The sequence below is a fragment of the Pipistrellus hanaki genome (assembly GCF_964339955.1).
Source record: "Pipistrellus hanaki genome assembly, chromosome: 13".
Taxonomy (NCBI): domain Eukaryota; kingdom Metazoa; phylum Chordata; class Mammalia; order Chiroptera; family Vespertilionidae; genus Pipistrellus; species Pipistrellus hanaki.
This window is the reverse complement of record NC_140515.1, coordinates 30,932,169-30,947,777: the sequence shown is the minus strand read 5'-3', so window position 1 is coordinate 30,947,777 and position 15,609 is coordinate 30,932,169. Positions and strand designations below refer to the sequence as shown.

General features: G+C 46.4%; 1 protein-coding gene across 6 annotated transcripts in view; it reads left to right on the top strand.

Annotated features, from left to right (window-relative positions):
• The window catches only part of ZBTB38 (zinc finger and BTB domain containing 38), a 78,437-nt gene that overhangs the window by 25,250 nt on the left and 37,578 nt on the right, over positions 1-15,609 (top strand). For 2 of the 6 annotated variants that reach the window (XM_084901755.1, XM_084901754.1), the window contains one exon: positions 8,720-8,824. The gene's annotated coding sequence lies outside the window, so the exon portion shown is untranslated. Of the gene's footprint in view, positions 1-6,279; positions 6,773-6,796; positions 7,293-7,889; positions 7,959-8,719; positions 8,825-15,609 lie in introns of those variants that run through there. The other 4 variants (XM_084901758.1, XM_084901757.1, XM_084901759.1 and 1 more) reach the window with 4 other exon arrangements.

Sequence of the window (15,609 nt, the reverse complement as noted above, 5' to 3'; positions counted from 1 at the left end):
GAGCCACAAACTTCAGGTGCAGTGTGGACCGCAGGCCCACCTGTTCTATCGTTGAGAGAACTGTGGCCCAGGGAAGTTGTCACTCCAGGTCCCTCGGATAGTTAAGGAGCCATGCTTGACTCTCAGTCCAGTGCTCTTTCCGCTAATGCTTTTAGGTCACAGAGGAAGTCCAGTTCTAAGCTAGGGGTTTGGAAGTTTTTTCTATAAAGGGTAAATATTTCTTTAAAATATTTTTATTGATTTCAGTGAGGAAGAGAAAGGGAGAGAGAGATAGAAACATCAGTAATGAGAGAGAATCATCATTAGTAATGAGAGAGAATCACTTGCTTCCTGCAAGTCCCACTCCGGAGATGGAGCCCGCAACCCAGGCATGTGCCCTAATCCGGACTCAAATCATGACCTCCTGGTTCATAGGTCAATGCTCAACCATTGAGCCATGCTGCCTGAACAAGAGTAAATATTTTAGGCTTTGTGGGTTAAAGCAAAATTGAAGATATTATGTATTTATATAACAACAGAGAAATTTTCCAAAAACTTTTTAATGGTGAAATTAAAAATATAATCTATAGCCCAAACTGGTTTGGTTCAGTGGATAGAGCGTCAGCCTGCAGACTGAAGGGTCCCGGGTTCGATTCTGGTCAAGGGCATGTATCTTGGTTGCGGGCACATCCCCAATGGGGGGTTTGCAGGGGGCAGCTGATTGATGTTTCTCTCTCATCGACGTTTCTGGCTTTCTATCCCTCTCCCTTCCTCTCTGTAAAAAATCAATAAAATATTTTTTTAAATATATATATAATCTATACTAATAAAAGGGTAATATGCTATTTAGACCAAGTCAACTGGCCATCTTCGGACATCTGACTTCCTTCCAGACAAAGCCATGGTGGTGAGGGCCAAGGCAGAGGCAGTTAGGGGCAAGATCACCCTGGCAGGGGAGAGCAGATAGGGGCAAGATCAGGCTGGCAGGGAGTTAGGGGTGATATAAGGCTGGCAGGGGGTTAGGGGCGATCAGGCCAGCAGGTGAGGGCAGTTGGGGGTGGGATCAGGCCGACAGGGGAGGCAGTTGGAGATAAACTGGCCTACAGTGGAGGTTAGTTGAGGGTGACCAGGCCTGCAGGAGAGGGCCATTGGGAGCAACCAGGCCTGCAGGGGAGGGCTGTTGGGGGCGACCAGGCCAGTAGGGGAGGGCATTTGGGGGTGATATCAGGCCAGCAGGAGAGGGCAGTTAGGGGCAACTAGGCAGGCAGAGGCAGTTAGGGGCGATCGGGCAGGCAGGCAGAGAGGTTAGGGGCAATCAGGCAGAGGGGCTAGGAGCAACCAGGCAGGCAGGCAGGCAGGGAGTGAGCGGTTAGGAGCCAGTGGTCCCAGATTGCGAGAGGGATGCCAGACTGTCAGTTTAGGCCTGATCCTGCAAGGGGTTCCTGATTGGAGAGGGTGCAGGCTGGGTTGAGGGAACCCCCTCCTCCATGCATGAATTTCATGCACCAGGCCACTAGTATATAATATTAAGTATAACAATAATAATCTATGCACTGCCATAGATACAGAAATGACTGTGGCTGGGTGGCAATAAAACTTTATCTATGGACACTGAAATTTGAATTTCATGTATTTTTCATGTCATGAAATATTATTCTCCTTTTGACCTCCCCCCCCCCCCCCCCCAAGCATTTAAAACTGTTAAGCACATCCTTGGCTTGTAGGTTATACAAAAATAGGTGGCTGGCAAATTTGGTCCAGAGACCATAGTTTGGGTACCTATTTCCTAAGTCAAAACCTGTAAACTGGTGGCTCATTGGCCATTCTAGTCCACATATGTATTTTGTTTGACTTTTAACAATAGTTTTAATTGAATCAGTTACCAGTGTTTTTGTCTTCTAATTTTTTGTTGTTGTTAATCCTCAATAGAGGATATTTTTCCATTGATTTTCAGAGAGAGTGGAAGGGAGAGGGAGAGGCAAGAGAGAGAGAGACTTCAATGTGAGACACATGGGTTGTTTGCCTCCTACATCCGGCGCCAGGGATTGAGTTTGCAACCCAGGTATGTGCCCTTGACCAGAATCGAACCCAGGACCCTTCAATCTGCGGGCTGCCGCTTTATTCAATGAGCCAAACAGGCTACGGCTCTAATATTTTAATTGTATTAACTTTTCCCTCCTAATTATAAAATTAGATTTTACTACTAATTCAATAATATGGAATATTAACATTTTGGCATGTATTCTTTCAGTCTTTTATCTATGCCTTGTGATTTTTTTTTAAAATAGTTGAGATAATATTTTGTGGATAATTTTGTATCTTTTTATTTACTTATATCATAAGCATTTTATGTCATTTAAAGTCTTTAATTAACATAATCTTTCAAAACTTTATTGTGAATATTTTAAACAGATGAAAACACCAGTTAAATGAACCCTTGGGTAGCCATCACACAGCTTCAACAATTCTCAACTGCTGGCCATCTTGTTTCATGTAAATCCTCTCTTGTAGTATTTTGAAGCAAATTCCAGATCATATAAGTTTTTCTCCAAGTATTTTTGTATCATTCTCTAAAAGATAAAGATACTAAGAGAAAACACTTCTTTTGAGGGAGGCGGGGGAATAAATGTTGATGTATTTAAGTGTAAAAGAGAATGGTGTCTGCAACTTACAAATGACAGGAAAAAAATAATCTACCTAATAAAAGACTTACATGCTACTTGACTGTACCTTCGTGGGCCAACCAGCCAATCAGAAGTGAGAATGCAAATCAACCCAACAAAGCTGGCAGATTAATTTGCATATGCTGATGCCAAGCAGCTGGGGGCAGGATGGGAAGCTTGCACCATTGCCATGGCGATGATGCAGGCATCCCACACCATTCCCTCCGCTCAAGGCCTCTGAGCAGTGTGGGAAGGGGGAAAGGCAGCTCCAGGCTGGAGCAGAGATGGTGCCCAAAGCCAGGGAAAAGAAGGCCCATTCTGGCATGAATCTTCATCCATCGGGCTTCTAGTAGATAAATAGATATGGGTAGAGTATTTTTGGTACTATTAAGTATTTTTGGTACTATTTTTGCAACTTTTCTATAACTGAAATATTTCTAAAGTAGTTTTTTAAATGTATATTACTGAAAAAATACATTTTAAAACGTGGGTTACTAAGAAACAAAAATAACCACAGTGTCTGCTGAAACCAGTTTGGCTCAGTGGATAGAGTGTCAGCCTGTGGACTGAAGGGTCCCGGGTTCGATTCCAGTCAAGGGCATGTACATTGGTTGTGGGCACATCCCCAGTAGGGGGTGTGCAAGAGGCAGCTGGTCGATGTTTCTCTCTCATCGATGTTTCTAACTCTCTGTCCCTCTCTCTTCCTCTCTGTAAAAAATCAATAAAATATATTTTTAAAAAATAAATAACCACAGTGTCATTACCACACCAACAAAAACAATAATTCTTTGTAACATCAGATATTACCCAAACTTGTTTGGCTCAGTGGATAGAGCCTGCGGACTGAAATGTCCCAGGTTCGATTCTGGTCAAGGGCATGTACCTTGGTTGCAGGCACATGCCTTGTAGGAGGTGTGCAGGAGGCAGCTGATCAATGTTTCTCTCTCATCGATGTTTCTAACTCTCTATCCTTCTCCCTTCCTTTCTATAAAAAAATCAATAAAATATATATTTTAAGAAAATAACATCAGATATCATAGTCAGCATTCATATTTGTCCAGTTTGGCCATTTAAAAAAACAAACACAATTTGTTCAAAATACAATTCTAAATAAGGTTCACACAGTACAATTAATATTTCCTCAAATTTCATTTAATCTATCAATTTTCCTACCTCTCTTTCTTTTATTCTTGCTATTGCTATAAAAAAAATGTGTTGGAAAAAACATTTGACCCATAGTTTCCCACAATCTGAAATGTGATCATTGCGTTTCTTGGTGCTATTTTACACGTTCCTCTGTCTCAGAGATTTCTTGTAAATGGCTGGTTACAAGTAGAGACCTGATCAGATTCAGATTCCTTTTGTTTTTTAAGTATTCGACATCTTATATGTTTTATCTAAAAGTCCCGGTTTGGGCTTCATCGGAAAAGTATGCGGACCTGGGGTCCCCGCCTGGCAACAGTTGCTCTGGGGCTGGGCGGTGACCGCCCGCACCCCCCAGTGAGGTGGGACCCGTTATCCTGTTGGCCCCGGTTCACATTACCTCCTGCCGGCTCCCCGTGGGCATTGGAAGGTGACACCCCTTTTCTCAACCCCGTCTCTTCCTGGGCTTTGGTAGACTTCTCAACACAGTATCACAAGGGGCCTTTCACGTGGTGGAGATTAGAGAAAATGGCTTAGACGGGAACTTTCTTAAAATGCTTGAAGAAAAGAGATAAGCAGCCACATCCAGGGAGGCCAAGTGATGGAATCTGTACCCAGGATGAGGGAGAGAGAAGAAAAGTAAAACAATAAATTGAGTTCACAGAGTGCTGCGAATATGGGAGGCAGAATGAGTCAAAGGAAGCAAGTGGATTTAATAGAGACACCACTTACATCTATTTATATATTATGATAATATTGAAACCTTAAAAAAATAAAGAGAGTGGGGCAATACATATTAAATTGGCCAATACTCCTAAATGAAAAAGTGCGAGCAGACAGTTGTCACATAACAGAAATAGCGGGAATTAAAAGAAATGAGGCAGGAAACAAGCAAGGCCTAAAAAGGCCAGTGGAAAAGGATCAGGAGCCATGCTGTGGAGATGTTGAAGAATGGATAGAAATGTAAGGAGAGGAGAAAATCTTAAAGTCTTAGGTGTTTTTTGGTGATTAGCAAATGTATGACAATGAAAAGTGTTCCAACGCAGTAGAAAAAGAAATCGCATTGAGGTGTTTTAAAAAGAACAAACCTTTCCAGAAAAGAATAAAATCACAAGTTAGGACGTTCCGGGAAATTTCCAGCTCGTTCCCCATGGTCAGAAGAATGATTAAGAGAGAATATCTGCGATGGGTTATGAGGAAGGGTGGAAATTTTTGAAGGACGGGCTGATTATGTAAGGTTTAGGTGGCGGTGTTCAAAACTGTTGCCATGATATTTTAGTTATTAATAACAATTTGGGGAAATCTGCTCACTTCTGGGGAAACATTTAGCTCTAAGGAGAAAGAAATGCCACTGTTGGTGAATTCCCAGGTGGATGTTTGGAGCCATTCATTTGCTAAGCCTCTTAGGAAAGCCAGAGCCGATTTCACCCTTAACAAGCTGTTGACAGCTTCTGATCAAGGTACCACCTTGGAACATGTTAGCAGCACAGAAAGCGGACTGTGGAGTCAGACCTGTGTTTAAATCCCTTTATGTCAGTCTCCATGTGACCCTGGCAGCTTTTCCCGTGGAAAATTTCTAGGGTATAAAGGTTGCTTTACACACTGAAGTTATGGTTCTGACCGCGTGGACTTAGAGCTCTGAATACTTGACTTGCAGCACTAAGAGCCACAACTGTTTGCACTGACAGAGCGCTTACTATGTGCCAGGCACTACTGTAGATGCTTCTTGTGCGCTAACCCGTTTAATCATCAAAAAGCCCTACGAGGCCAGTGTAATATTAAAAACAGCCTCATTTTACAGACGAGCAAGCCAAGGCTCAGGGAAAGTGAGTCGTTTGCCTAAAATTACATCGCGAGTGACCTTGTAAGTGACAGAGCTGGGCTTTAAACCCCAGGCAGACAGAATCCAAAGGCCAAATTACTTTGCTCTACTGCCTCCCACCTTCCAATCTCAGAGAAGCCAGAGAGCAAGGCCCGTGGCTCCTAACTCAGGTGCCTCCATTTTGTTGGAGGGTCCATATGTTTTTCTGTTTCCAAAAGCCTCCATAGAAAACACACAGACTTGCGATCAAACCACAGGTTTCCTTGGGTTGGATCCACAATTCACAATAGGTTCGCTCAAGTTTTGTAGAAGCTCTGATTGGCAGTTACATTAACAAAAACACCGCAGGATCGTTTTTCTAAGTGGGAAGATGAATCATTCGTTAATACATGCAATTTGGTGGAATAGATCTTTCTAGACGTGTGGCCTAGGGAGAGAGAATAAAGGGTGCGTTGCTTTGAGAGGGTTGGGAGCTGCTAGTGTACATGTGTGTGCATGTTGTCCAACCTGCCCGTCTTCCAAACCCTGCCTACTTATTTATTTAGTTATTTATTTATAAGGTTTATTTGTGGCACTAAATCCTGCCTTTATTTATTTTTTTAAAATTTCATGACCCTTTAATTTTATTTCAAGGCAACATGTTTTCCCTGATTATTTAAAATTTAAAAAAAAACAAAAAACGTTTTATTGGTTTTGTATTTAATGTTGGAATCTACTTTATTCATCAAAATGATCGCGTACTGAAAACATGGTCAGGACCTGCGATGCAGAATTGCGAACACGGCACTCCCAGCTAAAAAACAGGATATAAGCGAAGCCAAGAACAGACTTTCCATCCTAAATTGTCACCTTGGAGTGAATCTTTTCTAAAGAAAATTTTTAAGTAAGACTCATACCACCAAGACGCAGGACACATGGATGGGTTTTTGAAAACAAGCAAACAAAACCCGTACGTTAGTGCACTGGGCTGTTAGCTACGTGACGCGTGTGTGGCAGGCCTCGCTCGGTAAATACTTTCTCAGAGCGCAGTCCCTGGACCTCAGAAGGAAGAGCCTAGCAGTCCAGTGGCCTTTGCGTAAGGAAGAGAGCTGGATCTTTTGCGTGAAATAACTTATACCACGTGCGGGAAATCAATCCAGGCCCTGACAGCCATGGGAAGGCGCAGGTGATACCCCTCCGTCCTGAGAATTTAACTAAATTGCAACTGCACTTGACTTTCTCCAATCCCTGCCTCTCTCCAATGCGCAGGATTTGGCTGCTTTCTGGGATCTGGGTCAGGGACCCTGGGACCCTGCTGCGGGCCAGGCCTTGTCCTGATGGCGACTGTGCTCTGTCCTCCCGCGGGTTCTGGCCGGTGGAGGCGGAGGCCGCTGTCCGCCGGGTAGGTCTGGGGCCTCCCGGGGCCTCCGTGGGTGCCCCCGGGCCCCGCTGCTGCCCTCCCGGGGGCCCCTGGTCAGGGCGCAGCGGGCCCCCTGCAGCACCGGCCCGCGCGGTGCAGAGGGTCGGACCGACCTTCTCCCGGACGGGCCGCGGCCAGTGCCCGGCGCCGGGGGCGGGCCGGGCTGGCAGAGCCCAGCCGGCGTCCATTTTCTGGGCGGTGCTGCGCGGCGCGGCGGCCTGGCGGGTCCGGAAGCGCCATGGACCCCCCGGGAAAGGCGCGCGCGGCGGCGGCGGAGTCCGAGCCCGTAAGTGCCAGTCGCTGGGTCTGCGCGCGCGGCCGGGGGGCGCTGGGCTCCGAGCGCGGCCCGCCTGCCCCTCCCGTCCCCCGGGGGGGCGATCGGGACCCGGCAGCGGAGCCTGGCGCGGGCTGCAGGCTTCGCCGGCGCCGGGAGCGGAGCCGCCGCAGGGACCGCGCGCCCGCAGGTGCCCGGGCTCCGGGCCTGCGCCGCCCGCCGGGGAGGGGGCTCCGCGGCGGAGGGAGCCGCTCAGGTTGCGCTGCAACTAGCGGCCCCACTGCGCAGCTGTGCCGGAGGGCGGGGGCCGGGAGCAGTGCGCACCCAAGGGACGTTCTGGGCGCGGGTCCAACAGGCTCGGGCGCTGAGCGTCTGACAGTCGCACCTCCCCACCCCCAGACTGCGACTCGGACCCCGGACCTCACCCAGCGGGGGACCTGATGATTTCCCTCGTTCAAAACCCAAACCCTGGAATTGAATGGAAAATGCAGAGGCAGGGCCCTGCCCCCCAGGGGGTGCAATCCCAGCCTCCCACTTCTGCAGGAGAGTTAGGTCTGCCCAGTTGGTCCAACCCAGCCGCCCGCCGTTAGGCACTTTTTTTTTTTGCAGAGTGTATACTAGTCACCTTAGATTTTAGTCCATCTGCGATTCCGCTTTATCACTTCCGCTCTGCTATAGGTAAGTGATTAAATACTATTCTGGACTTTGGCCCTGATTGAATATAGCTTTTTAAGGATTCGTTATAGATGGTGTGCGTTATGGTGCCTTATACCTATTTTAACGGTGAAAGACGTTTCTCCGAATTAGAAAGCTCAACTACTCGGTCAGGTTCTCAAGGTTGGAAAAGCATAGGAGGGTTTAGGGCGTGCTTTCAGAGAAACTTCTAGTCAGGTTTCCTAAGCGTGGTGTTTTCCCAGCGGAGCAGGGGCCCGTTAGAAGAGTGTGAAATCAGTTTGATGAGTTACTCTTGGGATTTTTGAAAAGATACAGAGAAGAATCGAGTCTTAATGCATTGCACACAGCAAAAAAGTAAGCATTGTTTTTGATGTTTGAGATTTTGGAGTTTGTTTATATAATTTTTTTAAAAAACGGTGGGTCACTGTCAACAAATTTTTTAAACCCCGACTTACAGGTTAATAACCCAAGCTTTGGAATCGGTTGAACCTGGATTTAAGTCCCAGATCGGCATAACCTAGTTGTGTGACCTTGAGCATATTCTGTGCCCTCTCAGAGTCTCTCGGTATGGCTGTAACGTGGGGAATGTCTGCTATATTTCAGGGGTGTTATAAAGACTATATGAGGTCCCTTATGTCAGTCACTTTGCTCAGTGCTTGACTTACAGTAGGTGTTCAGTACGCATGCTAATTGTAATTACTGTTGTTGCCGACCCATCAAATCCTGGCAGCTGATCTTGAGACACTGCGCTTTTCCTTTTTTAGATCTTGATGTGGAAGAGATGGAGGACTCAGAACCAAGGATTTCCAAGTGATTTCTTCCAGAGCACAAGAAACTGATTTCGTTAAGGCTGATCCGTTCTACCTGAGGTAATTAAATGTGTGTGTCTCTGAAGTCTACCTGAAGGAGGAAATGCTTTTTTTCTAAGGGACTGAAGGACGCCCCAGGGGCATGTGATTTGTGCCAGTGATCCACCGGGTTCGGGGATTACACAAAGTGACGATGGTATTTAAGCGCATTGTTATTAAGGAGACACGTGTGTGTGAGGCCGCTGTGAGGAAGGGTGAGCTAAGTGAATGAGACTCCAGGGTCTGGTTTCTCCCCTCAGTTCTGCCAGTGACTGTCATGGGAGCTCCTGTAAGTCTCCTTCTAGATTGCTAGCTTCTCGAGGTCGGAAGGACTGACAGACATCATTGAGGCCCAGATAGTTTAAACGACTCTTCACGGTGACCCAGTGGGCTGGGAGAGAGGCAGGCCTTGAACCTGGACCTCGATTGCTGAGTCATGCCACCAGCCTCAGGGCCTGCTGTGGAGTGAGCACCGGCTGGGCCCTGAGCATAAAAGGACGAAAAGCCCGCCCCAGGACACTTGCAACTTGTGCAGACAAGTCCTGACAACACAGTCCAGTAAATGCTACCTGTGAGGCATATACAAAGCCTCAGAGATGATGATGATAACAACTACCCGTGGTCACGTACGTGTGTATGTGTGTGTGTGTGTGTGTGTAAGGCAGTGTCTTACGGGGATTAAGTGCTGTATTTTTAACTATTCCTATAAAGTCAGGAAGAATAGATGTGGAGAACTGAAATGTAAACATGCACAAGCAGCTCATGACGGCCTTTGCATCTCATACTACGTTTATGGTGCACATTTTATATGCAAAGCACAGTGCTAGGGCCCCAGAGTGCTTGCCCTGGAGGAACTTGCAACCTAAACTCCAAAGAGACCTAGTCAGACGGGCAGCGCCTGACATTCATCCCCTCCTCCACCTGCTTCGCCAGCAGCCAGAGTAGGATCTGTCACAGGAAGAGCTGACAGATCACAGTTCTTGCCCCTCAATGCACTCCCCCCCCCTTTTTTTTTTCCATATTTAACATCCTTCCATTCATCTATGAAACTTACACTTTCAACTTACAAACAATAGGAAGGCCTTCTCTGAATTCATTCATTTACTTGTTCATTCAACACATGTTAATCGAGCTTCTCGAAGGCATTTGAGGATTCAAGACCATCGTGTTATTGGCCATATTCAGTCTCTTAGCAAGGACCGTTCAACAGTTAGAGGCTTGTTATTGTTAATGTGCTGGAGCGCCAACTCCAAGAATGTTGGCGACTGACGCGGAAATAGGATTCCAACTGGATAGATAGGAGCATCTTTTCAGAAAGGAATTTAAGATTTTGATTTTGCCATTACTCTCATCTGCTTATAGAGGCCTCTCATTTGTGCACTTAACCTGTAGGCAGAGGAAAAAACCAGTTTGGCAAGTGGGCTGTCTTTGACTCAAAATGCTGTTTTTTAGCTTTGGAGGCCACATGGCCCTATGAGTGTTCAAAGCAAAGCGATTTAAGAGAAACTTTCACTTAAAGATACAAAGTTATACCTTTAAACACTTGGCAACTTGTGCCTCAGTGGCTAGAGGGTGGGCCTGTGGACCAAAGGATCCCGGTTTGATTCCAGACGATAGCCGGTTCCTTGGTTGCAGGCCCAGCCCAGGCCCTGGCCAGGGCTGGTGCAGGAGACAACCAAGCAATGTTTCCCTCACATCGATGTTTCTCTTTGTCTTTCCCTCTCTCCTCCACTCTCCCTAAAAATCAATGGAAAATATCCTCGGGTGAGGATTAATAACAACAAAAATAATAACGTGACAAAGTTAGAGCTAGTGCCAATAATTGCATTAAGCAACGTAAATCAGACTGGAAGTTTTGAATGCTACTTGTAATAAATGTAAGCTCCAAATAGAACAAATGAGATGTTGAATGTAAATGTGCTTTGCAAACTTTCAGGAGTTCTATACATGTAATGCAGAAAATACCCCTTGAGTAACTGATATGAGTGCGGCACTGTGCTAGAGAGAACGGAGGATTCAGCATCAAAAAGATCTGGTTCCTTCCCTGTCAGACCGTTTCTGTGTATGCTTGATACGTTTTTATTTATTTTATTTTTTTTTAATATATTTTATTAATTTCTTACAGAGAGGAAGGGAGAGAGATAGAGAGTTAGAAACATCGATGAGAGAGAGTCATCAATCAGCTGCCTCTTGCACACCCCCTACTGGAGATATGCCCGCAACCAAAGTACATGCCCTTGACTGGAATCGAACCTGGGACCCTTCAGTCCCCAAGCCGGCACTCTATCCATTGAGCCAAACCGGCTTTGGCTGATATGTTTTTATTGATTTCAGAGAGAGGAAGGGAGAGGGAGAGAGAGAAAAACAGCAATGATGAGGGAGAACCATTGAGTGGCTGCCTTCTGCACGCCCCCTACTGGGGATCGAGCCCAAAACCCAGGCATGTATCTTGATTGGGAATGGAGCCATGACCTCCTGGTTCATGACTCAACCATCAGCCACTGAGCCACAGGGGCTGGGCCTGTCAGACAATTTTGTAAGTGAGGGAATAAAATACACACAAAAATAACTGCATGGTAAATGCCAGAAAATATATATTTTGGTGATTTGAAGAGGAAGAGGTCTTCTGGGAGTCAGGGGACTCTTTTGAGAAAAAAAGAAAAAAGAAAGAAAAAAAAAACCCACACACACATTTAAGCAAGTCCTTGAAGAATGTGGTTTCCATCAGAGATGAGGAGGCATTTGAGATAGAGGTAGCAGAATAGGAAAGCACAGAACGTATTCAGGGAAAGGTAGTTAGCCCAGTTGAGTTAGAACTGGTCTATAGAGGCATCTGGTGGGAAATACAACTGGAGAACATTTTGGTACCAAATGATACTGGTCTTGAATGCCAAGCTAGGAAATAGGAGTGGATTAACCAGTAGGAGACATCGAAGATATTTGGACAGTGGAGCATCATGGCTGCGCATGAGGAGTGTCCTTGTGGTGGCTGCAGGGACATGGGGAGGAAAGGCAGGGTAGAAACTAGAGACAGGAAGACCAGTTAGAAAGGATGGGGGGAGGCCTGAATGGGCAATGGCAGTGAAGTGGGAAAGGAGCTGATGCAAAAGGAAGGGCTGACACAATCTGCCATCTCAGTGGAGAAGAAACAGCTAACGCAGCAGATCTCCAGAGCAGTGGCCCTGTGGAAGGAGCCTGGAGGGAGGTGAGGGCTGTGTTAGAGGTGCTGAGTGTGAAGCGTTGGAGTATGGCATCCCCCGGACAGATGGGGGCTGTATGTTCCAGAGCCGTGGTCGGCAAACTTCGACTCACAAGCCGCATGCAGCTCTTTGGCCCCTTGAGTGTGGCTCTTCCACAAAATGCCACGGCCTGGGCGAGTGTATTTTGAAGAAGTGGCGTTAGAAGAAGTTTAAGTTTAAAAAATGTGGCTCTCAAAAGAAATTTCAATCGTTGTACTGTTGATATGTGGCTCTGTTGGCTGATGAGTTTGCCGACCACTGCTCCAGAGGAAGGCCTGAGCTAGTTTGGCAGTCCTTGCAATATAAATAATTCAAGAGATGGGAGAAGAGATTGTTTTCAGAAAGACTAGATGGAGGCAGAAGCTGAGGATGGAGCCTTGTGAGAAAAGAAGGAAGGGCCTAGGCAGGATCTAGAGAGAATTTTGGCAAAAGAGCAAGGAGGAACCAGGGCAGAACATGACTCCAGAAGCCACCAGAGAGGGTTTCCCAGTGGAGAGACCTGGAGTGTCAGATGCTGGAGGGGGGAGGGGGGTTCGGAATGGTCCTTGGATTGACACGTGCTAGATCCATTTGTTGGCGTTTTCCTTTGTAAGGTAATAGGACTTACAGAATGGATATGAAGATGTTTCATTTGCAAAAAATGTGCAGCTTGAGCAAATCAAGAATCGCTGTTAAATTTGACCCTAGCAAGCCTCAAAACACACTTCTGATTACTAACATCCAGGCTGTTAAATGTGGTTTTGATAGTAGTCCTACGCTTTATTCTGTTGTCAAAGAATATTCATTGATATTGTAAGTTCTTTAAAACTACATTTCTGTTGATGCAAAAAAAGTTTTAAAAATAATTTAATTCCTATGCCTTTTTACCATATGGCTATCTTAAGACATGAGTGTGTGTGTGTGTGTGTGTGTGTGTGTGTGTGTGTGATTTCATAGGCACATGAGCTTAATACAATGGAATGAGAAGACTGGGTCAGATAAATCTAGTTTCACAACCGTGCTGGTCCCTATCCCAGGCTTGTGACTTCAGAAAAGTTACTCAGTCTAAGCCTTAACTTTTTTTCATCCATAACTCAAATAGGATTATTTTGAAGATTGAGTAATACGCCATAATTTGTCAAGAGCTATACTATCGTAGGCAGTTAGGAAATGTTGATTCCCTTCCCTTGACAGCCTTCTGTGTGTATGCAAATTTCTGCATAATGTGCATCTATACACAAAGCCTTATCTCTATGACTCATTTTAATCTGTTAGTCTTATCATAGAATGAGCATACCTCCCACCATGCTAATCAATCCTGTGATAGTTCAGGTGGCTTACGGTTTAATATGGATAAGAATCATCCTGAGGAACTTGCTAAAACGTAGGTTTCCAGACCCCTGGCACAGCGATTCTGATTCAGTCGATTTAGGGTGGGGCCCCTGGGAATTTTCATTTTAAAGAATCACTGCTGTGATGAATATTAACAAATGCCAGGGATAAACTTGAGACTTGATGTGCTGATTACAACTCCAATTTATATTAGAGACATTCTGTGCAAAAGTTCTGTATCTGTATCATAATGCTTGTGGATTATATTTGTAATGAGATAAAAAAACGATCTGACCCCAGATAATCAAGGAATGGCGGCTTTATCACACCCACCGTCACTGTCTGCAGTGTATCTACAGCAGTATACTGGGCAACACACAGCCCCCAGATCAGCGGCAAGACCCTCTCCCTAGGCTCAGAGTTTGCAAAACCAACGTAACTATAACTGTTGTTACAAGTAATATATTTAACTACTAGAGGCCCCATGCACGAAAATTCCTGTACTAGGGGAGGGTTCCCTCTGCCTGGCCTGCCCCCTCTCCCAGTCTGGGATCCCTCAGGGGGTGTCCTACTGATGGCTTGGGTCCGTTCCCCCTGGAGGGGCTGTGCAGCTCGTGTGGGATGGGCCTGGGCCCTCCGGTGCTGCCCACCTCTCCCAGCGCCCGCCTCAGCGGATGGAGGGGCCCTGTGGTGCGGGTGGGACTGGCCCGGGCCCACTGGTGCCAGCCTGCCTCTTCCGGGCCACCGGCTCTTGGACCTCACAGCTGCTGTGGCTTTGTCCAGATGGACATTCGGAAGACATCCGGTCTAATGAGTACATTACCCTTTTATTAGTATAGATGGTAGCAACATTGTACAGTCATACCACTAAAACATCTTAGTGCATTTATCCCTCTGGCTCTGTGTCTTCTGGTCAATAAACCTCTGTCATTATATCATAGTTCCCTCGTTCTCTGCATCTTGAGATCATGTATTTTGAGGCTAGTTCATGTTGTTCATGTATCCCAACCTCATTTTATGAGATGAGAAAACGATTATTTTCTTCCTAGTCCTCACTCTCTGCTTATTCACAAGAAAAGGCTGAGGCATACATATATGTTTGGTGTCTTAGCTACGTATGGAAGATGTAAAACCTGTTTTACTTGTACATATTGAATTGTGTTTTGTGCTTCTTGTACATTTTAAAAAATCAGATGACTTAATAGGAATATATTTATTAAAGCAATACTGAGTCATTTTTATAATGCTGTTGGCATCCGTTTGCTTCTCTTGGAAGAGGGTGCCAGTGGCCTGGAGCTTTGCCTAGAAGCAGGGTTTCTGTCTGTACCATAGCTCCTGAGACAGACTGACGTTCACGGAGTCGGCTCTGCACCTCGTGCGCATTAGCCCAGCCGTCTTATTAGAAACGCAGGATAACCGGGTGCGGTGGACTCGAGGCGGAGAGGCTCAGCGATGCGGCCAGTGTTGTCGAGTTTTTCACACCCTGGGCTTCATCTGACTCCAGAGTCCTGCCTCTTCTCCCCACACCCGGGTGGTGTCCCCAGCCACATACTGAGAGTATGCAGTAGGTCATTGTTTCTGGCTTTAGGTTAGAGACTTAGAGACCCTTCTCTCCGGTGTTATTCTAAGCTCAGATTTTTTTTTTTTTTTACAAGAAGCAAGTGGAGCAGAGGAATTGTGCAGACTTGAATCTGTCCAGTAAATATCAGCTCTCTGTGCCAGGTACCAGAGCGGGTCCCCACCCTCGTGGGGCCTCCTGTCTCCCTCCCAGGCCCTTATCTGCCTCCTAGGTGCTGCTGCAAGCTTTTCTTATAGGCAGAATACTAACGGATTTCTGCACCGATAAGATCGGCCAGTTTGTGTCTCACTGGAGCTGCTGCTGTCCCTATGCCTGTCCAAATGTTCCCGGAGTGGCCAGGCCAGCTGAAAGTTTAAAAGAGTTCCTTGAGGTCTTGCCCAGAGGTGTTCGGTAAGTGTGTGTCGATCGCCCTCTGAGGCCCTGCGGAGGGAGGTGGAAAGTGCTCCGAGGGAGAGAGCAGCCTGGAGGCCTGGACTTGCTCCCTTGCCCCATCCGCAACCTTGGGAAAGAAAGTCGAGGAATTTTGCTGGCTCGGTTTCCTCACCTGTCACCAGAGGTTTGGCTCAGTGATGGCCAAGGTTCCTTCCAGCAGTGCTTTCTCTCCTCTCCCGCAGAAAAAGCAGATAAAATCCACATCCGAGGCCTTCTGAGGTCCCCATTCCAGGATTTCCTCTGAC